Source organism: Oryctolagus cuniculus, chromosome 1 (assembly GCF_964237555.1).
Source record: "Oryctolagus cuniculus chromosome 1, mOryCun1.1, whole genome shotgun sequence".
In the NCBI taxonomy this organism is placed as follows: domain Eukaryota; kingdom Metazoa; phylum Chordata; class Mammalia; order Lagomorpha; family Leporidae; genus Oryctolagus; species Oryctolagus cuniculus.
This window is the reverse complement of record NC_091432.1, coordinates 164,148,414-164,170,273: the sequence shown is the minus strand read 5'-3', so window position 1 is coordinate 164,170,273 and position 21,860 is coordinate 164,148,414. Positions and strand designations below refer to the sequence as shown.

Here is a 21,860-nt window from a genome sequence, read left to right as displayed (position 1 = left end):
CTGCGGCCCTCAACCAAGACCCACAGCAAAGCCTCACTCAGGACTCGCACACCTTGGTAGTTCCAAAGATAATCAGCAGCAACCATCACAGGTAACTAGCACTTCTCAAACTCGGTTGAACCTAGACTGCTAGGCAATTAGTCAAAACAAGTCAGCAAACCAAACCAATAAAAGCTAGTTGTGAAACATGGCAGCCCGAACCACGGCAACTCGTGGCAACGCCCCACGCGTCCACCTACACCTGTGCGCTCCAGGTTACCTTAGCGTTCTTACAGGGCAACCTCATCTGAGCTGCTGATAGGACTCAGGACAGCCTCTTCCTTTCCTGTGAGCTACGGTACATCAAGATCCTGATATCATATAGAAGCAGAGTCTGAAAGTTCTAAAAGTTCTGGCTGTTGGGGTGGGGGTTGGCCTCATGGTACGAGGCTGCTTGGTGCACCCAAGTGCCCTATCAGAGTGCCTCGGTTCCATCCCTGGCTCTGGGTCCTGATTCCAGCTTCATGCAGTGCAGACCCTGGGAGGCAGCAGGAGATGGCTCAGCGCCCCGGGTCCTCACCATCCTCATGGGACACCTGCTTGGTGTTCCTGGATCCCTGCTTTGGGCCTATGCTCCAGGCCACTGTGGACACTTGAGGAATGAACCAGCAGGTGGGAGTTGGGTCTGTCTCTCTGTGACTCTCAGATAACAATTAAATACTTTTTTAACTAAAATAAAGCCTTCTGGATGTAACAGCACACTTTTTCTTAGCAATAAACTGAATCATTACATGCTGAGTGAATCGAAGTAATATGATGGGCTTCTTAAGTTACAGAGAGAGAAAGACAGAGACTCAGAGATCTTCCATCTGCTGGTTCACTCCCCAAATGGCAGCAAAGGCTGGAGCTGGGCTGATCCAAAGCCAGGAGCCAGGAGCTTCTTCCAGGTCTCCCACGTAGGTGCAGGCGTCCAAGCTCTTGGGCCATCCTCTGCTGCCCTCCCAGGACATTGGCAGGGAGCTGGATTAGAAGTGGAGCAGCCAGCACTGCAGGCAAAGGTTCAACCCACTACGCGACAGTGCTGGCCCCAATGGGCAATCTTTAAGATACCCAACTTGCCCTGATTGTCATAGTAGCAATAAAATTCAACACTGACCCTTCAAGCCCACTGTAACCAAAACAGACAATAGGGGCCCACATCATGGTGCAAAGGACTGAGCTGTGTGTCACCCGCCAAGCCAGCATCTCATATGAGTGCCAGTTCAAGTTCCAGCTGCTGCACTTCCAATCCCAGTCCCTGCTAATGCACCTGGGATGGCAGCAGATGATGGCCAAGTGCTTGGGCCCCTACACCCACATGGGAGATTTGGATGGAGTTTTTGGCTCCTGCCTTTGGCCTGGTACAGCCCCAGTTGTTTCAGCCATTTGGGAATTGAACTAGTAGATGGAAGATCTCTCTCTTTCTCTCCCTCTCTCTCTGTAACTCTTTCAAATAAATAAATCTTCAAAAAATTTAAAATTTATAAAAAAGACACTAGTCATTTACAAGCCTCTCATAAAAGGGTCAATCACTTTGAGTTTCAAGTTCCTCACCTACAAAAACAGGCATAACGGCCAGTGATAACCTCAATTTTTATATGGATCAAATAAAACAAAGAACCTTGTGAGCTTCTGTATAGAAACGTGCATTATGGCCAGGATCCTGCCACAGCTTCAGCTCCCACCCTGGACTTGCATACACAATTTACCAGACTAATCTAAACTATGGGTTAGCTCATGAATTCCCTAGCTCACAACTTCTAAGAGACAAGCTTCCAATAGACATTAGATAAAATATGCATGGCTTTCGCCCGGAAGTCAAGTCTTTCTACCTCTCTGACTTTATCTTCTGAAAATTCTCCTCAACTGGAACCTCTGGCCCCAGGCAACCAGGTCAAAACAGGTATGCTGGTCTTCTCACAACTTCCTCAGGGTTGCTCCCTGTGATCTTAGGACTTCATCTCATCTGGGGCCATCAGCACCCATCACTCCACGCCCGCCCTCCTCCTACTGCAACCCTACCCCACCTCAAAGACTGTATCTACCCCATCAACTCAAGGAAGCTCACTGTGACCTCTCTGTATCACATGGCCTGTGCAACTTACCATTTGTTATTTGTATGTTTGAATGTTCCAGTACATTCTTTAGGCTATTTGTATGGTTAAGGATTCCAGTACAGTCTTGAAAAATACATAAATTCTCAATCACATAGTTTTTTTTTTTTTTTTTTTTTGCAGAATTTTGGACTTTGCTTGATGGCTTTTTTAGCATAGCACAACAGCAAACCACATAATAGGTGCAAATATTTGCAAAGCTATTTAGGTGCCCAGTTCAAAAAAGTGTAGGGAGAAGGATGGGAGAGGGCTTTCCTCGTGGACATTCAAGCCCCAGGCGGGATGACTCATCTCTCAGTGGGACTGCAGAAACAGGAATACACCACAGCAAGTAGGTCAAGAAAGGCATGGTCCTAAACAAGAAACATGCAAAAGTCTAAATGTCATCTCATGGAATTTGCCCTTGGATAACCTGCAAACCAACAGGTTACAGCCCTTTATGGCTAAAAGATATTTTTTTGCACTTTTACAGAATTTAAAATCCCCAATTTTTAATAGAAAGAAATTCAGCAATTTAAAGATGATATTTAATTTTTTTTTATCTGAGAGGCAGAGAGAGTAACAGGCCGCAAGAGCCCCCGTCTACTGAGTCACTTCCCAAATGCCTACAATGGCCAGGGCTAGGCCAGGCCCAAGCCAGAAGCCAAGACGTCTATCCTCGTCTCTTTGTGTGAATGGCTGGGACCCATGTACTTGCCCATTAGCAGGAGATTTGATGGGAGGCAGAGCAGGGACCTGAATCCAGGCACTCCAACACAGGATGTGGGTGTACCACGAGGCATCTCACTCTTAATTATAAACACCAGGGGCTACCTCCCAAATTCTGAACTCAGATTCTAAAAAAGAGGGAGTCCTAATGACATATAAAGGATTCAAAACTTTAAAATCTATTTCAATATCTGGGTGAATTCCATTCATCAATTTACAAAAAGGCCAGCCCTTACTGAAAATAGGTCAGTTTCTGATAAGTTTCTAAAACAGTACTTACTTGCCCAGATGTAGGTCATATACTGGTATAAGACTTGTCAACCTAAAATACAACAGAATGTTGTGATGTTTCTAAATGTTTTAAATTATATAGGCATGTAGCTTGACTAAATGTGTGAATGTCCTAAAAGTCTTATATATGCAATAAAATATCAGGTTCATACAAGGTTTCAGTTACATAGTAAGGTACTATAAAGCCAGAAGTCCAAAAGGGTACCACTACTGTCAGAAACCAAAAATGTCCGATTCCATATCCAAATCAAGATTCCAAATGAGTGATTAACGAGGTGTTTACAACCAACATTCAAAAGTCCCAGCCACTTATCTCCTTAATTTCATCGGCTCTATTATATGCTTTGCTAAGGTATAATTATTCAAGTAGTTTTAACTGTATCTTTAAAACTTTTACTACTTAAAAACTCTACTTAACGTACCCTAAACATTTCCCAGGAAAAAATGTTACATAAACATGAGGAACAGTAAAATCATAGTAAACGGTAATACAGCACTAAAGCTTTTTGAACCAGGTTGCAAGATGCCATTTAATTGGTGATAAATCTCCTAGGCAAGTAAACATTATCTTCCACCAGGATTGCAGGAGAGCAGAGAGATCTTTAGACTCCTTTGCCCTCTGGTAGGTACAAGATCGCCAGGTCTCTACACAGAAACAATCTTGGCCTTGGCCTTCTGGAGTACTCTACCCAGTAACACCACCATCAGCGTTTCCTATGGCCAACTACTTCGGGATTGGCCCACAGTTTGTTAATGAGCTAAATCCATAAGACCTCTTCCGGAGATGATGGAAAATTCAGTGGCTCGTCCTGCTCCCTCCCCCATCCCCAAAATAAACCTCTCAAGCACAAGTTTAAGAAGAAGGGACAACTTAGAAGATAATCCTTACACAAGAAGAAGCAGAAGTAGCTCTCAGGCGTGCCTTTCTCCTATCAGGGGAGTTTTCTCATCTGGGCACCAGAAATGCTCCTGAGGAGAAATGGGGCTGGTGTGGGGTTTTCTAAGGTCCCTCGTGCTAACCTACTAATTGCATACCTTAATCATCTAGACCAGAAACAGTCAAATGTGGTGGTGAAGTCAGGTCCCAGGAACACTCCCTCCCTGCGCGGGCTAAGGCTGGAAAGGAGTCCTTGGCCTCTGGGCAGTGACCACTCAGCTGTCCTCAGGCCAGCAGGTCACCCTGTCTCACTTCTCTGGAGTATCAAAAACCTGCTGACCTAGGGGACTCTGACAAAGGCCTTGTGTACAAAGGAAGCCTTCTTAAAGAGGAAAACACCCCATGGAAACACTGGAGGACGGCACCACTTAGAGAATTCGTGGAAGTTTCTTTCTCATGGCTTGCTCCAGTACACAATAAGCCCTTAAAATGCAATGTCAAAATATCACAGTTCTGCAACAGATCACACAATCACCTTCTGGAAAAGAAAGAAGGGCATGTGCTTTGACTCCGGCATGTAGAATGACTTCCCCATAAACAAAAATGAGAGTTTCAAATAATTATCTGCACAAGTGTTCCTTGCTAGTGGCACCGTCAGAAAGCCTTCCAACACAATTCAAGCATTAACAATATTACACAAACAGAGGTACTTTTTCTTTTCTTTCTCTCTCTCTCTTTTTTTTTTTTTTTTTTTTTTTTTTGCCAATTCTAAGCCTCAGGTGTTGGTCAAAGCACTTTCTAAGAAACTTGATGAGAAGTGCTCAAAACCCACTTTTAAAGCGCACAAAAGAAAAGATCTGAGGCTGCTTTGAACACGCTCTCGCGGTGAGTATTTTCTGTGATCGACCACAGGGCAGCGAGTGCCGCTGCTGGGATGTGACTGGTGGAACTGCAAGGAAGGAGGCCCTCCTCGCTAGGCCACCCAGGCCTCCAGCCCCAGACCCTCATTTCTTCTTTACCAACACACATCTCCCCATAAAGCCTCCAGCAAGGCACAGATGGACACACGAGCTAGCTGGTTTTTTTTTTTTTTTCCTTAGACTTCTTTAATAAATAACTTGTGGACCTAACAGGTGTTTCCAAATACCCTTTTCTTAGAAGCAAAGGTGTGAGTTATAAGGCAGCCTATCAGAAAAGGCAAAAGAAGAAGAAGAAAAAAACACAGGAGCAGGGGAGCATAAAAGGGCAAACAGATTCGGAAAAGAAAAAGTGTGTCTCCATTTGCATGACAATGCACCAACTGGGATTCAACCCTGCCACACCTCTGAGCACTTCACCAGCCTGCTGGGGGAAACCTGGAAGCCTACCACGTGGAGCTGGTCACTAGGCTTCGGGGAGTCGCCCAGTCTGGGGAATAAATGGTGGGAGATCTTACTGCCAACATTTGAACGTGACACCGAAGTGTACCTGCACACCCGGCTGTGGGCTTTCTGAGCCTGCGGTGGTTGAACAGGAACTGTCTGCTCATCAACCCACAAGCACAGATCTCACTGCTCACACAAGCCAGGCACCCTCACCAGGTGTCAGCTCTAAGTCCTTTGGACTGGAAGTCTGAGATTTCACTGTAGTGTAGGAGAGGTTATGAAGAACCACCCAACGCAGTAAACCAACGCCTTCCTTAACGCTCTCCTCTGCTCTAACAGGGCACATACAAAGGAATACACGCCTCCCTAAGGATCAGAAAGGAGACAATGGTGACACCTCTCCAAAAATCAATCAATCAATCAAGATAAATAAATAAAAAATCACTAACTCCGGTCGCCGCGCTCTTCAAAAAGCACCAACCTCCAAGGGTTAGGGAAGAGGGACAAAAGGCGTCAACCTTGGAAAACTCTCCCAAAAGTTACATAAACAAAGGAGGGGAGCAGCCCAGCTCCCGGGCTGTGCACCCATGTGCTACTAACATTACATAACACCCGGTGCAGGCACGGAATAAGGAGATTCTGCACGACACCCCCGACAACCCCCGACAACCCCCGACTCCCAAGCCTCCCTCCCCGCCTTACAAGACCCAAATGCCCGGCAAGAGCAAGCGGACAGCTCTGGGTCTTTATTTTATTGCCGGCGTAAATCCTGCGAGAGTTGGAGGCACATTTAGGCCCGAAGTTTGAATCTGCAACAGCGACTCACACTCCTCGGACCTGGGCGAGGACCTGACAAGCGACAGTGGCCGCCGAGGCCTTCGGTTCCCCCCGTGCACGGTGCCTCCGACTGGAAAGTTTTCCACGCCAGCGATCGGAGGACCCGTTTCCCCCGCCAGCCCGACTTCGCAGGAAAGCCGAGACCGTAGACCCGAGGGGGGCTGGCAGGCAAAGAGCTGGAAAGCTCGGGACACCGCGGCGGCCGCGACGCAGGCTCCTTACCTGGGGGACGCGGAACACAAAAGGGGCTCAGCGCCGGTGGAGCGTGGGGAGGCAGCGCGCAGCGCGGCGGGGAGCGAGTCCTCCGAGCCGCAGCCCTAGGCCGGCGCCCGAGCCCGCGGCCCGGCCCCCGCCGCCGCCGCCGCCGCCGCTTCCTCCCTCGCGCGCGTCATGTCACGGCGATCAAACATGTCTGTGTGCGCTTCGCTGCTGTGACTTCCTGATTCTCCGCCGCTCGCGCGCGCACACACACTCCCAGCCACTCGAACACGCCGCCCCCACCGGCCCTGGCCACCAGCCCTCGCTGGTCCTCCTCGGGCTCCGGGGGAGCGCGCCGCAGCTCCCGACGCGCTGCCCGGCGCTCACAACACACACACACACTCACTCACTCACACTCACACACACTCGCGCCGGGCCCCAGCCGCGGGAGCTCGCCGCCCCCTCCCAGCCCTCCTCCCCACTCACAGCCCCGCCAAACTTTTTTTTTTCCTTCCTGATCCACGTCCAACTTCCCTCCTCCCCCACACCCCGCGAGCAGCCTGGCCAAGCCCCGCGCTCACCACCATCCGCAGCGAGCGGCAACCCGGATAAAAATAATAATGCAATCCAGGCGAGCGGCGGCGGCGGCGGGGGCGAGCGCGCAGATACTGGCAGGAGGCGATCTCCCCGCGTGTACCGGAAACCGGCGCGAGTGCCCCGGCCGGGGCGCGGGTCTCCCCCGGAGCCCGCACTGCTGCGCCCCGCCCCGCCCCGCGCCGCGCGACTGCGGCCGGGAGGCGAGGCCTGGAGCCGGGCATCCGAGGCACTGCTCGGCGTGCGCCCTGGGGCCGAAAGGCGCCTGGGGGCTGGCGCTCCGGACTGGTTATTTGGGGAAGTGCATCGCGACACCTTTGCAGATGGCATGGCCGTGTTTTGCAACGCAGACGGGAGGAGGGAAGACGGCCGGGTGGAGGAGCAGCGCAGAGGCGCGGGGTGACCCAGGTTGGGATGGGAACAAGGCAAACTCGCACGCAGGGAGCGAGAAGGAAGGGGTGCGTGTCATCCTTGGGAGGAGGCTCTCCCCGGGTCTCCCCGCCTCCCGCCCTCGTCACTCACCCCCCTCCATTCCCTTCCCACCGCAGCCCTTCCCCTTTCCTGGCGAACGCCACCGCCGCTGCCCGGGTGCGCGCGGGTCCTGTTTGTGACAGTCAGGCAGAGAGGATTATCCGGATCACGGCCTTCCCGGCCCGGAGCCGCCGCGGCTCTCCCGGATCCCAGCGCGCCCCTAGGACCCGGACGAGCACCGGCGCCCCCGCGGCCGCGGCTCCCGCAGCGCCAGCCCCGGGGAAGCCGCCGAGCAAAAAGAAAACAGACCCGTGGGGGTGGCGGGCGGGCGGCGTGGGGGGGGCAGGGTTGCAGAGCCGGGCAGGCACCTCCGATCTCCTTCTTCGGTGCCTCCTTTCGCCCGCCCAGCCCAGGCGGCCCCGGGGCCGGACACCCGAACTTTAGCACCCGAGCCCGCGCTGCTGTCAGGTACCCAGGGGGCAGGACGCCCGCGGCACCTCGAGTGCAAGCCCTCCGGACGGCGCCTTTGCCTCAAGGCCTGCTGAACGGTCAGCGTCCCCATCCCCGCCCGAGGGGACGCGGAGAGTGGAGGTGACACCTCCGAGCCGCACGCACCAACCCCGCGGCCGCGGCCGCAGCCTCCTCCGCGCGATCCCCCCTCGCGGCGCCGCAGCCGCAGCCCTTTAAACATTCCCCGGGAAGCGAGCGGCGGCCGCGTTCCTCGGCTCCCCGGCCGCCCGCCCGGGCTCCTCCGCCCTCCTTTCCCGTCCCCCTTCCAACTCTTCCGGGGAAGACGGCTCGGGATGCAGGGTCGCACCTCCCCCCGCCCCAAACCACCCACCCACCCAGCCCCCGCCACCCGACGTTTCAGGGGATGGTGGAACCGCAACCTGGCCGAGTGCGTGCGTGTGCGTGTGTGTTGCAACCTTGAGTTGGCAGCGCATCCCTGGCTCCAGACCCAGGGTCAAGGCTGTGATCTGTTGCGATTTCCGCCCCGCTCGCCCCCCTGAAGCAGTCATTACGACGGTTATTATTAGAACGGCAAGGTTCGGCCGAAACTTTCTGGTCTCTTCCACAGCCGCCCCGGGAGCTGGCGTCCGAGCCTTCCACCTGAGGCCCGCGGGGGAGAAGAGGCGGGCTTTTTTGTGTGTGTTGCGGCGGTTGGCCCGCCTGTTTGTTTTGGTCTCCGTGCATGCACAATAAATAATAATTAGGGTAATAATGAATAGTCGCCGGGGAGGGCGGCGCGGTGCCGGAGGGGTTCGCGCGCGGCGGCGGCGGGGAGGCCGGAGGGAGGAGGAGGAGGAGACGGGAGTTGTAAGTTCTATTTACCTTGCTCGCGAGGAGTGTGCCGGCTGAATCTCTTCCCTCTCTGAGTCACCCAGAGTACAGAAACACAGGGAGAGAGGACTAGATTATGAATATGACTTCATTGATGACAGCCGTCCCCTCCTCTTCCTAAACTCGGGCTCCGCCCCGCGGCCCACCCTCGCCGCCTCCACGGGCGCCGGAAGACGCGCCGCAGTTGGCCCCGCGCGCCGCTCCTCCCTGCCCGGCCGGGCGCGGGTTGGCGGGACGCGCCTGTCACTCGGCCTGCTCAGCGACTCCGGGAGCGCGGTGGGGGGAGCAGGGGGCGGTGTGCAAGAATGTGCAGCGAGACAGCTCTACTGTATGCGTGGATCCGTGCGTGTGTGTGTGTGTGTGTGTGTGTGTGTCGGCGAGGCGCCGGCTCGCGGGCCGGGCTTGTGCCTGGAGCGGAGGACCTGGTGCAGGACGCCGAGCGCCCCGAACCCTGCTGGAGCCCGGTGCAGGCTCGCCCAGCTTGGCCCAGCCTCGGAGGGGTGCTGCGGGGCTCCTCCGGGGAGGCTGGGGAAGCGAAAGGGAGAGCGAGCCGTAGTAATAGCGCGTAGTAGTTGGGGCCGTCCGTGGAGAAGGTGCTGGAATTTAACTGTGCCTCCGCCTGCCAGAGCGAGCCTGCAGAGGAGCGGGAGGGGAGGCAGGGAGGCCCCGAGGGGCACCAGAGCTGTCGGTGGCACAATGTTGACCATGGAAGAAACGGACATGGTGGAGCTGGCTGAAACTTTTTCGACCCCAGCCCCCCCTCCCATAAAGGGTTAGCTGTCATTATAAATCTGCTTCTTCCCCAGTTATGGGGGGGGGGCATTGTAATCCATAAACTGTACTTTGGAAATTTATATTCATTAAATAAAAGTTAAAAAAAAACAGGCTGCAGACTGCTGATTCACAACAACAGACCCGCACTTGGAAGTGTGCTATTTAAAATATACAACATCAAAGACCACATCAAAGGTCACAAAGGGTCAGTTTTATTTTACATTAAATAAATAAAGGTGGTGTTATAGCAATTAAAAACAAATCTGCTCCCTCCCCATAAAGGGAGGCGGGTACCAAGCGCATTCCTGCCAAATCTGTCCCTCTAAAGGACTACCAAGTTCCAAATGCCAGCGAGGGAGAAACAGCTGAGAGGCTGAGCGCCTTCCCGGTGAATAAGCCCGCTCTGGCCCCAGCGTTGGCTCCGCGGGCTAGGCAGCACTCACCCTCGCCTCACCTGTCAGCTTCCAGTAAAATACACCCCAAAGTGGGGACACACCACCCCGTGGGGGACGGCGGGGCGGAGGGCTAGGGGGAGGCGTGGAATCTGCTTTTGATTTAAGGAGGGGAATAAATCTCTCGTATTCTCTGCGAATCATAGTCTCTCTTCTCCCACCGCACATTTAAGACCAATTAAGGCAACAGACTGCAATCTGCTGGCTCATCACGGTTTTGAGACCTCTTGCTCCAGTTTTCCTTAAAATACAGTATTTTGGCCGGACCCAATAGGCCCGTGTTTGGTGAGACAATTTTATTTTTAGTTTTATGAAGTGTGAAAGAATGTTAGGAGATTTTAAATCAGGGGCCTATTCTTTTAGACTCAGATTAATGTAGGTGCTTGACTCTTAAAATTAAAACTGTTCCTATGCCGTGGTGTTATGAAAAGCCTGATTTATCCCTTATTTTGTAATGTAATGGCTTAAATTAGTCATTCAAAGTGCACTGTGACTATTTGGTGGAGGATTTTTCCCCTAGAGTAAAATCCTATTTTAAGACCATTTTACTATTGCAAAATTGACTCCAGTTGAGCAAGCGGGTCTGAAATGCCATTCTTGGAGCCTTACGACTACAGGCTGCACGACTTGTGGACCAGGGGCAGTGGGAAGAAGACCAAATGCTGCAGGTGGCCATCAAGGGACAGGAACCGTTGGCCTCTCGGGGCCATGGGTCCTGAAGCAGCGTCTGTGAGGGCAGCTATGTTTCCCGAGGCCAGGGGAGGGGGTGGTCACCCACCCTGTGGCTTTCTGAGTTCCTGTTACTTGCATGTTAACTTGGGCCTCTTCATTTTCTGTCTATCCTCAAGTGAACCTCAAGACAACAAAAGGGAGCACATCTGAGAGAAGCAGAAGAGAGTATGCCCTGAAGAATGTGTGTAAGAACCTGTTTTTCTGCCAGAGGGTATGCCAGTACCACCCTTGACTGGGAAACTCTCCCCTACAGTGAGAAATCGAAAACAAAATTAATAGTATAGTAAATGTATACCATAAACACTCATTTCTAACCACCTAATAAGTTGCAACTAATCACGTCGCCTGGTAACGCAGGTGTCTACAATAAAAAACTTGAACCTAATGGCAGTGCTGACTACATTAAGTCGTGGCAGGTGTTAGTTTTTTAGGGCCTAAATGAGTTCTCAGTCATGCCAACCTCATACACCAGTTTTCAGCAACTGATGAGTTATCCCCTTGCAAGTAAGTACCCTGGACCCCCTTAAGTTTCTGCTTCCACTGCCATAGCACATTTCTAAGAGAACAGTGGTCTCAGGAAGACACTGGGGAAAGCAGGGGCCATCCCTTCTGGCATTTTGTTAGTGGGAAAGCAAAGCAGAACACATTCCCTCTGTTCCATGTGTACTTTCTCCGGCTCACAAAACCCTGATGCAGTACTTGGAGCAGTTGGTATCTATGCATTATATGTACAACTGTGGGAACTGAAAAATAAAATCCATCACTGGGAGCAGAGATTATTCAATAGAGATATTGCATCTCCCTTTCCCCTCATGCCGCTCTAAGAGCACCTCACTTTCTTCCTTCAGGTCTTTCCTATGAGGAATCCTCTTGTTTGCAGCTTGCAGTTCAGTGAGTAGGAATTGTACACCACCAGACCTAAACTCAGGAGAAATGAAAAGGCCACATCATTGGCTTGGGAGAGAGAAGATTGCAGGACACAGAGCTTAAGCTGCATCTCTGAGGTCAGGCAAAACTGAACAATTGATGTGTTCTTGTGTTTTGCAGAAAATCACAAAGCAAATCTGGTTGGAGGCTAAAAGGGCTCCAGGAGAGCTGCACAGGATGCCACATTGACATGAGGCGTTTGTGGTGGCGTGGTGTCTCTTCTTTGTCGACTTTGGTGAGTCATAATGTGTTCTCTGAACTCACTTTTCTCTTTCTGGTTTGGCATCAAGGGTTAGAAGTCATTTTTGCATGTCTGCGTGGCCACATTCACTTGTTATATAAGTCTGCTTTGGTTGACATTCTGAATAGCTACTGGATCTGATAGCTAATTGCAATACGCTTATCAAGAAAAAGGCCAGGCCCAAACTGAGGAAGGGACTGGTCTCAGTAGACTAACTGTGAAAGATGACGGAAATGTTGCCAGAGTTTCCAATAGCAGCAGGTAAGACCATTTAGGGAATGGATACTACGTCTTCAGTAATGGCAACTAAACTGTGACAAGTTGAATCAGCTGACACTGAATTTAGTGAAGAGTTTAGAATTAGCAAGTAAATTTATTACAGAAATAAGCACTCCTGCCGGCGCCGCGGCTCACTAGGCTAATCCTCCGCCTAGCGGCGCCGGCACACCGGGTTCTAGTCCCGGTCGGGGCACCGGATTCTGTCCCGGTTCCCCCTCTTCCAGGCCAGCCCTCTGCTGTGGCCAGGGAGTGCAGTGGAGGATGGCCCAGGTGCTTGGGCCCTGCACCCCATGGGAGACCAGGAGAAGCACCTGGCTCCTGGCTCCTGCCATCGGATCAGCGCGGTGCGCTGGCCGCAGCGGCCATTGGAGGGTGAACCAACGGCAAAGGAAGACCTTTCTCTCTGTCTCTCTCTCTCACTGTCCACTCTGCCTGTCAAAAAAAAAAAAAAAAAAAAAAAAAAAAAAAAAAAGCACTCCTGTCTTTTTCCAGTGAGCACTCTCAGTAGACTTCTGCCTCTCCATAACCGTTCCTCCAACATACTAACCCAGTCCTCTCTGTGATCTCACCATTCTCTAGCTTAAAACCCTTCGTCTGTTCCCCATCCAGTGTGGGAGACACTTCAGACATCTTAACGAATCTGCCACGGCCGTGCAGACAGATCTCTACCAGATGTGTTGACACCTTCAAAATCCCCACGCTCTGGGAAGGGGAAACCTGTGGATTCCTAAGGGGACATATAAGGGGGCTTGAAAAAGTTTGTGGAAATATGGAATTCATAGATAAGTTTATTTTCATGCAAAAAATGTTGAAATCTGTGTGTGTTAGAGGTCTTTTGTAAGTTCATAGAAAATGTGCACTATAAAAAATATGATGCTTGGATTTCAACATTTTTCCACCGAGACTTATCTTTTAATTCCACTTTCCATGAACTTTTTGAAATACATCGCACTTCCCTCTGAGCAAAATGCAGGTCCCTAACACACATCCTGAACTATGACCCCTCAGTCTCCCAGTGGTCCTCACTGCCCTCCCCAGGCTGGGGAAGCTTCTTGTCCTACTCTGCTCCCATAGCAACCGATGTGTACCTCTATTATAGCACTTATCACTTTGATGCGATTATTTGTTTGGTTTCCTCCATTAGATGGTTAGTGCCTGGAGGGTGTAGAACAAGTTCAATTCATCTTTGAAACCTCAGCAATTAGCTAGATGCTTAGCACATTATATGTTGTTGCTTTTTTTTTTTTTTAGAAAAAAAAACTTTGTTGAATGAAAGGGAGAGATAGATAATAAAATTATGTGACAGGGAATTTAGCAGGCCATCACTTAGTAATTATCATGTTAATGCCCATGATCACTGAGTGTTCAGAATCTTTATGTTATTTTGCAAGCCAAAGGGGCTTAGAAAATGTTTTTGGTTTTTATTTTGTTTTGCTTTGGGGAGGGAAGAAAGTGAGGAGAAGCTATAGCTCCTGAAATCATATAAAAACATTGACAAGGGGTTTGTTTAAATTTAATGATTTCATTTTCTCAAAAGGCAGGGAGAAAGAGACAGAGACAGGCACAGAGATTTTCCACATGTTAGTTCATTCCCCAAATGCCTAAAATGACCAGGGCTGAAACCTGAAGCTAGGAATTCAATCCAGGTCTTCCCTATGGGTGGCAAGGACCCAACCACTTGATCAGCTGCCACCTTGCAGGGTGATGCTTAGCAGGAAGCTGCAGTCAGTCAGCATAGCCAGGACTAGAACCCATGCACTATGATAAGGGCATGTGGGCACCCCACGTGGCCTCTTAACCATTATGCCAAATGCCAGTCCCTATTTGTTTTAAGGATGGGAATAACTTGAGAGCATACTTGAAAACTGTTTAATAGAGTAGTAATAATTATGATAGCTATTTTCTTTTATTTCTGCTTTAAATCATATGTCAGAAGTTGTACAAACACCTTTACAGATGTGTTGTTTAATCTGTTTAACCCTATGAAACACGTGACATCATCCCCATTTTACAGATAAGATAACTGAGAGGCAGTAAGTGATCTGCCTGAAGCAGGGGTCTCCAAGGTGGAGTTAGCAAGACAATTCACTGTGATATGAGAACATTAGAAACTCTATTTTCTTCCCTTTAATAATTAAAATATCAACGATGCAATGACCAAAAAATGAGTTTTAAATATATTTCTTATGTTCATTGGCCCTAGAGCCTTTACACAGTCCCTAAGTGCCATTTATTGTACCCAAGGAACACTAGGGGAGGAGGAGCTCCACAGGCGGAGGGCAACACCAGCGCCCCCTTTGGTTCTCGCATTGGCATTGACATCACCAGCCATGGACATCGCTTCATGTTTACAGGTTTCCCGTTAAATGAATTCACACAAGTATAGGTTATTCTGGCTAGTTTTAACCAATCAACACTCTTATTTGGCAAGCGACTGGCTTAAAAAATTCCTGTTAAGAAATCAAAAGATAATACTGATAATGTCAGCACAGCTGAAAATCACAATCAAATTTGGCACTCTAACCTCGAAGAACTTTTTGCCAGCCCGATTGAGAAGCAAAACAATGCTGGCTAATTAGCTCCAACAAGAAATAGGTCAAAAATCCACAATTATCTAAGAATGTTTGAAATTTGGATTTATATTAAGTATCATGAATGATGAATTCTGACCTAAGCATATATTTTGCCTGAGATAATAGCTATAGATAGTATGATATATCACGATTAGTATTTAGACAATCAAAATTTTTCTATGGTCCTCATCGTATTCTTTCATAATTTCTATTTTGTGTGTGCTTTATAATGCACTTGACTGCATGTATTATAAATATACATAAATCATGCTCTCTCCTTCCCCCACCTTTTTTTTTTTTTAACTCTAAGGGGAACATGATCAAACAAGTTGAAGATGGCTAAATGATGGAGTCAGAATTTTTATCTCAGCTCAGTAGACCCACAGACTCAGGGTGATCTGTTTTGCTCGTGTCAAAATGCTCAATAATCTGTCATGAGTACAAGGCTCGTAATCCATTGAGGGGGGGTTGGTAAAGGTGGAATAGAAATGATCTTTGGAGCATCACAAATGCCCCATGACTGTGTTCCAAATCCTACCATCATGTTAATGTGTACTTTCTGCAGACAGAGTCCATATATTTTCATCAGCTTCTCAAGGAGATCTTCCCCAAAGGGGATAAGAATTCCTGACACACAGTATCAGCAGCATCGATGACCTTGGATAATTTTCTGGTAAGAAATTAATCCTCTGCATGGCTTTCATAAAACAGAATGTGCACATTTTATATATCCAAACATGTCTACCCTTAGAAAAACCTATAGAAGTTAATGTTTCTGTAGATAATTAAAATACATTCTAACTTCCCAAAGGAAAACTTCATTTATCTCCAGAGATGGGTTTTCTCAGCTAATTTCATTCTGAAGGATTTTTTCAATATTACTCTGCAGTATGTTGTTGATTAGACAAAAAAGGATTTTATAGGTGTTGTCATCAGCGTATCTCTGAGGCTTTGCCCCATCTTTGGGCAGTTGTATATTAGAAATCAGAATATGAATTCAGGTTCCAGAACTATTTTGTCATACATTGTTAAAATACTGTAGCTTTCATGTGGCAGGCTGTGGAGCCTGCTACCCTTTGAGTACTGTCTTCTCTTAAGATAACAGGTTTCTGTGGCTATGTGACACTGTAGCCTGCCTCCAAGCCCCTCAACCAAATCTGTGCACCAACTCCCAGCTATTGTGTGAGATTTCATTGCCCTATTTTACTTTCTGACCACTTACAGCTGTTATTGGACTTCTGTGTTCAGTTAGAACCCCTTGCCTGTCCTTAGTGTGTGACCCCTTCTCAGCTCAGCTTGAGTTCCATCACTTCAAGTTCAATGCACAAAAGCACAATTTACTATTGTCTTCTTTCAGGTCTCTTTCTACACTTGAAGTTCCATGTAAATTCCAGAGACGAGCAGAAAACAAGCCAGGAGTACATGAAAACAGAAACAACTGCTGAACGTGCTCTAGATGACTCTTTAAAAAAATAGAGATAAATAGTCTGCTTCGTGAGGCTGGGGTGGGGTGGGGGGTCTCTCCACAGGTGGAGATAAAATACATTCCACAACAATATGGCTTTATTTTAGTCTTCAATGGTGATTCCAGCCAGAAAGTGATGAATATATAAAACAAGAAGAAGGAGTTTAGGGAAAGGCTTGAAAGCATCTGGATTCTGCATGGGGCAGGGTTTAATGCTAGGCAGGAAGCTTTTATCTCCCTTTCAGATAAACTCAGCTGAACAGACAGGGACTTCAATGAGTGGTGGGCATAAAGGAAAAGCTCACATTTGGTCTGGAATTGTGCATATTCAATTGCTTATCTTAGCAGAGACCCTGTGATATCTGTTGGAATTTTACTATTATGAAGACTCTTTGGGGCCTTTTTGTAATACATTTTTTTTAAAGTGGGAAAAACAAGAGAAAAGACATCATAACATGCAGCATTTGGTTGTTGCTGTCATTGTTGCATACTCAGGACTTGGGATTTGGGGGTTTCTCTGAATCTTAAAGAGGTCACTACCTCACATTTGAAGTATTTTTTTATTAAACTACTTAAAAATATACCCACCTATTGGAGCATTTGTCTTCATGTAATACCTCAATTTTATGTTGTGATTTGTCAACTGACAGTACTAACTGTAACCACCATTACCTGATATTCTGCAGTTTCCACACCCTATATAAATGTCCATTATTTTCTCAAGGCCTTAAGATCAGAGTGCTGAGCTATTATTATGTCTAATGCTAACATAATAAATATCTACTAATTAATTGAGGATAATTTGATGATCTAGATAGATGACTATTCTTTTCACAAAGCCTTCAAATGCTATTATCATGTACCTTTAAGCTATCACAAATTCTACATAAATAGGTAACATTTAATGGTTAACACTGTAAGTTCTTATAATAGTTACAGGTTTAAAATAAATGTACTGGTTAAGACACCATTTGAGGGGCCTTCCCTGTGGTGTAGTAGATTAAGCCTCCGCTTGCAGTGCTGGCATCTGTTACGGGCACCAGTTCGTGTCCCAGCTACTCCTCCTTTGATCTAGCTCTGTGCTAATGGCCTGGGAAAGCAGTGGAAGATGGCCCACGTGCTTGGGCACCTGCACCCACATGGGAAACCCAGAAGAAACTCCTGGTTCCTGGCTTCAGATTTGCCCAGCTCCAGCCTTAGCCTTCTGGGGAGTGAACCAGCAGATGGGAGACCTTTCTGTCTCTCCTTCTCTCCGTTTGTAACTCTACCTCTCAAATAAATAAATAAATATTAAAAAAAGACACCACTTGGGATGCCTACCTCCCATAGTGCAGTGCCTGAGTTCAAGTGCAGCTCTGCTCCTAGCCCAGCTTTCTGCTAGTAGAGAACACCTTGGGAGGCAGCAGATGATGGCTCAACCACTTGGGTCCCTGCCCTCTTGGGAGACCTAGATTGAGTACTGGGTCCCTGGCTTTCACCTGGTAAAGCCCCAGCTGTCATTGACATTTCAGGAGCTGATGGAAGTTCCCCTTCCTTCTGTGTGTCTCTCTCTCTCTACCTTTCAAACAAAATGAAAATAAATGTATAAAAATTAATATATATATATAAATATATTACAATATTGGTATATATAATATATGCCGATATTATATATATACATCAATCTCAGAACCTCTAGTCTATACACAAAATAAGCATACTATATTAGAACACGTGGTTGAATGGGTTGCCAGTGACCACTACCAGATTAAAATCATGCTCTCCTCTGTCCCAGTCAGTACACTTTGTACTATACCACACTGTTTCCCTTAAAAAAAAAAGAAAAAGAGAAAAAGCAATAATAAACCTCCAGGATTGTGTTTTGCAGGTCACTGAAAGCTGTCAATGCCCAAGTGGAGAAATAGGCCCAGAACCTACTGCTGCATGATACCAAATTTCTTTTATTTATTTTTATTTGAAAGTCAGAGTTACACAGAGAGAGGAGAGGCAGAGAGAGAGAGGTCTTCCATCCGCTGGTTCACTCCCCAGTTGGCAGCAACGGCCGGAGCTGTGCCGATCTGAAACCAGGGGCCAGGAGCTTCTTCCAGGTCTCCCATGCGAGTGCAGGGCCCAAGGACCTGGGCCATCTTCTACTGCTTTCCCAGGCCAGAGCAGAGAGCTGGATTGGAAAAGGAGCAGCAGGGTCTCGAACCCGTGCTCATATGGGATGCCGGCGCTTCAGGCCAGGGCATTAACCCACTGCACCACAGCACCGGCCCCTCAAATTTGCTTTCACACACTATAACTTTCAAACTATTTTAACAGCTACTCACAGTGAGAAATGTCTTATATATACCTTGGCCCAGTATGGACATACTTACTTATATGATGAATCATAAGGGGCCAACCAGAAAAACAGAGGAATTTAATTCAGGGGACTGGTTATATAGATGATGAAGGAGACAAGACACAACACAAAGAACTAGGTAAATGAGGCTGGTGCTGTGGCCTAAAAGGTAGAGCAAGACACTGGCTCCAGAGCCGGCATTCTATATGAGCGTGGGTTCGAGTCCTGGCTGCTCTACTTCTGACCTAGCTCCCTGCTAAGGTGCCTGGGAAAGCAACAAAGGATGGCCCAAGTCCTTGAGTCCCTGTACTTGGTTGGGAGACCAGGAAGAAGCTCCTGGCTTCTAGCTTTGGATTGGTCCCAGCTCCAGCCCATGCAACCATTTGGGGAGTGAAATCAGCGGATGAAAGACCTCTCTCTCTTTCTCTCTCTCTCTGCCTCTGCCTCTTTGTAACTCCACCTTTCAAATAAATAAATACAATATAAAAAAGAAAAAAATAGTAGTGAGAAGTCACTGTTGGCCCCTAGGCTGGGGAAACCAAGAGATGAGGAAGAATTAGCAGAACCCAGAGACCAAGATCTCCCAGTAAACTATGAAAACAGAGTAGCTGCCAGAGAGAGAGTAGAGATACAACTGTTACTAGAGAGGCAGCTAGAGCAGAAAGAGCTGAGGGGAATGCCTCCTCTTCTGCCTTCCTCCTGTGCTGCAGCTGTGCCACCTCCTGCTTGCATGTGCTTAAAAGTACTGGGCTGATTGCAGCTGACAGGGGAGACTGGGAAGGGCAGCCTCCACTTGCCTTGCCGAGTAGAGTAGAAGACTGCTGGATGGATCTGGGAGCTGACAGGCACTAACCAAAGTTTGCTAAACTAAAACAAGGTTTGCTAAGACAGGACTGACCCTTACTGTTTCAAGGCCCTCTGATGTGAACACTTTCTTTTTTTTTTTTTTATCTTTTATTTAATGAATATAAATTTCCAAAGTACGACTCATGTGTTACAATGGCTTCCCCCCCCATACCGTCCCTCCCACCCACAACCCTCCCCTTTCCCACTCCCTCTCCCCTTCCATTCATGATGTGAACACTTTCTAGTGTATTTCTTCTTCTTCTTCTTCTTCTTCTCCTTCTCCTTCTCCTTCTCCTTCTTCTTCTTTTTTTTTTTTTTTTAGTTTGGACACATTTCATTACAACTCATAATTCATAATGAGTTGAAAAATAGGCCTGGACCAACAGGGACTTATTACAGGAGCTTTCTGTCCCCATCTCTATATTCTGCTTTTAGGACACTGTGTGATATTAAAACATGGATATCATGATCAGTAGTGTATGATTGTATGGGGGTATTTTAAAAGTTCATTGAAAGGGGCCTATATCATGGCCAGTTTGAGTCCTGGCTGCTCCTTTTCTGATCCAGTTCCCTGATAATGCACCTGGGAAAGCAGCAGAGGATGGCCTAAGTGCTTGGGCTCCTACACCCACGTTGAAGACCCAGATGGTGTTCTAGACTCTAGGCTTTGGCCTGGCCCAGCCTCAGTCATTGCTACCATTTGGAAAGTGAAACAGCAGATAGAAGATCTTATTGTCTCTGTCTCTCCTTCTCTTTCTGTAACTCTGCCTTTCAAAAAAAGTCTCATGGAAATTATGAGAAAACTATATATGGCTTACAAAATTTTAATCCAATTTTCCATGAACTTTTTGAGGTACCTTTGCTAATACATGATATGGTAATCAGGGAACTTTTGAAAGCTAAGTAAAAATATCTAGAAGCAGTCTCCATGTCAGACTCAGTCTAATAATACAAACATTGAAAGAGAAGATCGCTTAGGCAATTTACTACCTAAACACAAATGGTCACAAGGACCAGAGCTGGGCCAATCTAAAGCTAGGAGCCAGTAGCTTCTTCTGTGTCTCTTACATGGGTGCAGGGGCCCAAGGACTTGGACCATATTCTACTGCTTTCCCAGGCACATTAGCAGGGAGCTGGATCATAAGTGGAGCAGCCAGGACTCGAACTGGTACCCATATGGGATGCCAGCAATCCAGACCAGGCTTTAACCCACTGCACCATAGCACAGCCCCGAAAAGATCATCCTTTCTTCACTGACTTGTCTCTGCTCTTTTACTGGAGATCAACTGGCTGTATTTAGGTGGGTTTATTTCTGGGCTCTCTATTCTGTTCCTTTTGTCCATTTGTCTATTCTTTTGCCATTACCACACTACCACAATTACTCTAGGTTCATTATAAGCTACAGTATTACACATCATTATATTGAGGCCAGGTAGTGTCAGTTCTCCAACTTCAACTTCAGTATTATGTTGGCTATTCTAGTTCTTTTGCATCTTCTTACAAATCTTTATAATCATTTTGTCATTATCTACAAGATACTGACTGGGATTTTCATTGGGATTGTATTGAATCTACAGATCAATTTAGGAAAAACTGACATCTTGAAAATATTGAATCAGCCTATCCATAAACATAGAATATCTCTCCATTTAGTTCTTTGAATTCTTTCACTGGAGTTTTATAATATTTCTCATATAGGTATTGAATTTATTTTGTTAGATTTATATCCCACATTACATTTTGGGTGGGTGGTCACATAAATAATATTGTATTTTTACTTTCAAATCCAACTTATTCTTGCTGGTATATAGTGAAGTTATTGACTTTTGCGTATTAACCTTGTATATTGAAACCTTTCTGTCATCACTTATTACTTCCAGGAGTATCTTTGTTGATTCTTACAGATTCTCCTCATAGATCTACATGCAAACAAAGACAGTTTATTGAGGCAGACACTGTGGCCCAGCAGGTTACGCTGCTGCTTGTGACATCAGCATCCCAAATGAGTGTCGGTTTGAGTCCCAGCTGCTCCACTTCAGATCCAGCTCCATGCTAATGTGCCTGGGAAGGCAGCAGAAGATGGCCCAAGTGCTTGGACCCCTGCCGCACCTGTGGGACATCAAATAGAGTTCCAGCCTCCCGGTTTTGGCTTGGCCCAGCACTGACTGTTGCAGCCATTTGGGGAGTGAACCAATGGATGGAAAATTTTCTGTCTCTTTCCTTTCTCTCTCTCTCAGCCACTTTCAAACAAACAAATAAATATTTAAACAAAAAATATTGCCATGCATGTCACCTGGCATAATGCTGCTAATAATGAACTACTTGGAAAATCCAGCTTACACTGAGTGACATAAGCATCAACATTTGCCTGTTTTGACAATTTACAGATCAAGAAAATGGGAAAGTAACTGTAAGTAAATGTCACTGGTCTT

The 21,860-nt window shown here is 47.5% G+C and overlaps 1 protein-coding gene and 1 long non-coding RNA gene across 11 annotated transcripts in view; one reads left to right on the top strand and one right to left on the bottom strand.

Annotated features, from left to right (window-relative positions):
• Positions 1-8,957, bottom strand: part of SMARCA2 (SWI/SNF related BAF chromatin remodeling complex subunit ATPase 2) — a 201,828-nt gene extending 192,871 nt beyond the window's left edge. For 2 of the 9 annotated variants that reach the window (XM_070051401.1, XM_070051420.1), the window contains exon 1: positions 8,805-8,942. The gene's annotated coding sequence lies outside the window, so the exon portion shown is untranslated. Of the gene's footprint in view, positions 1-2,123; positions 2,486-3,120; positions 3,163-6,431; positions 6,572-6,988; positions 7,128-8,804 lie in introns of those variants that run through there. The other 7 variants (XM_070051411.1, XM_070051410.1, XM_070051409.1 and 4 more) reach the window with 7 other exon arrangements.
• A 503-nt stretch (positions 8,958-9,460) lies between these two features.
• Positions 9,461-21,456, top strand: LOC138844198 (uncharacterized). Of its 2 annotated transcripts, none has more exons than XR_011379753.1 (4): positions 9,461-9,585; positions 10,888-10,956; positions 11,819-11,933; positions 21,333-21,456. It is a non-coding gene; the product is annotated as an uncharacterized lncRNA (long non-coding RNA). The 2 variants fall into 2 exon arrangements; XR_011379748.1 differs by lacking the exon at positions 21,333-21,456 and adding an exon at positions 16,149-16,834.
• Positions 21,457-21,860: the final 404 nt, after the last annotated feature.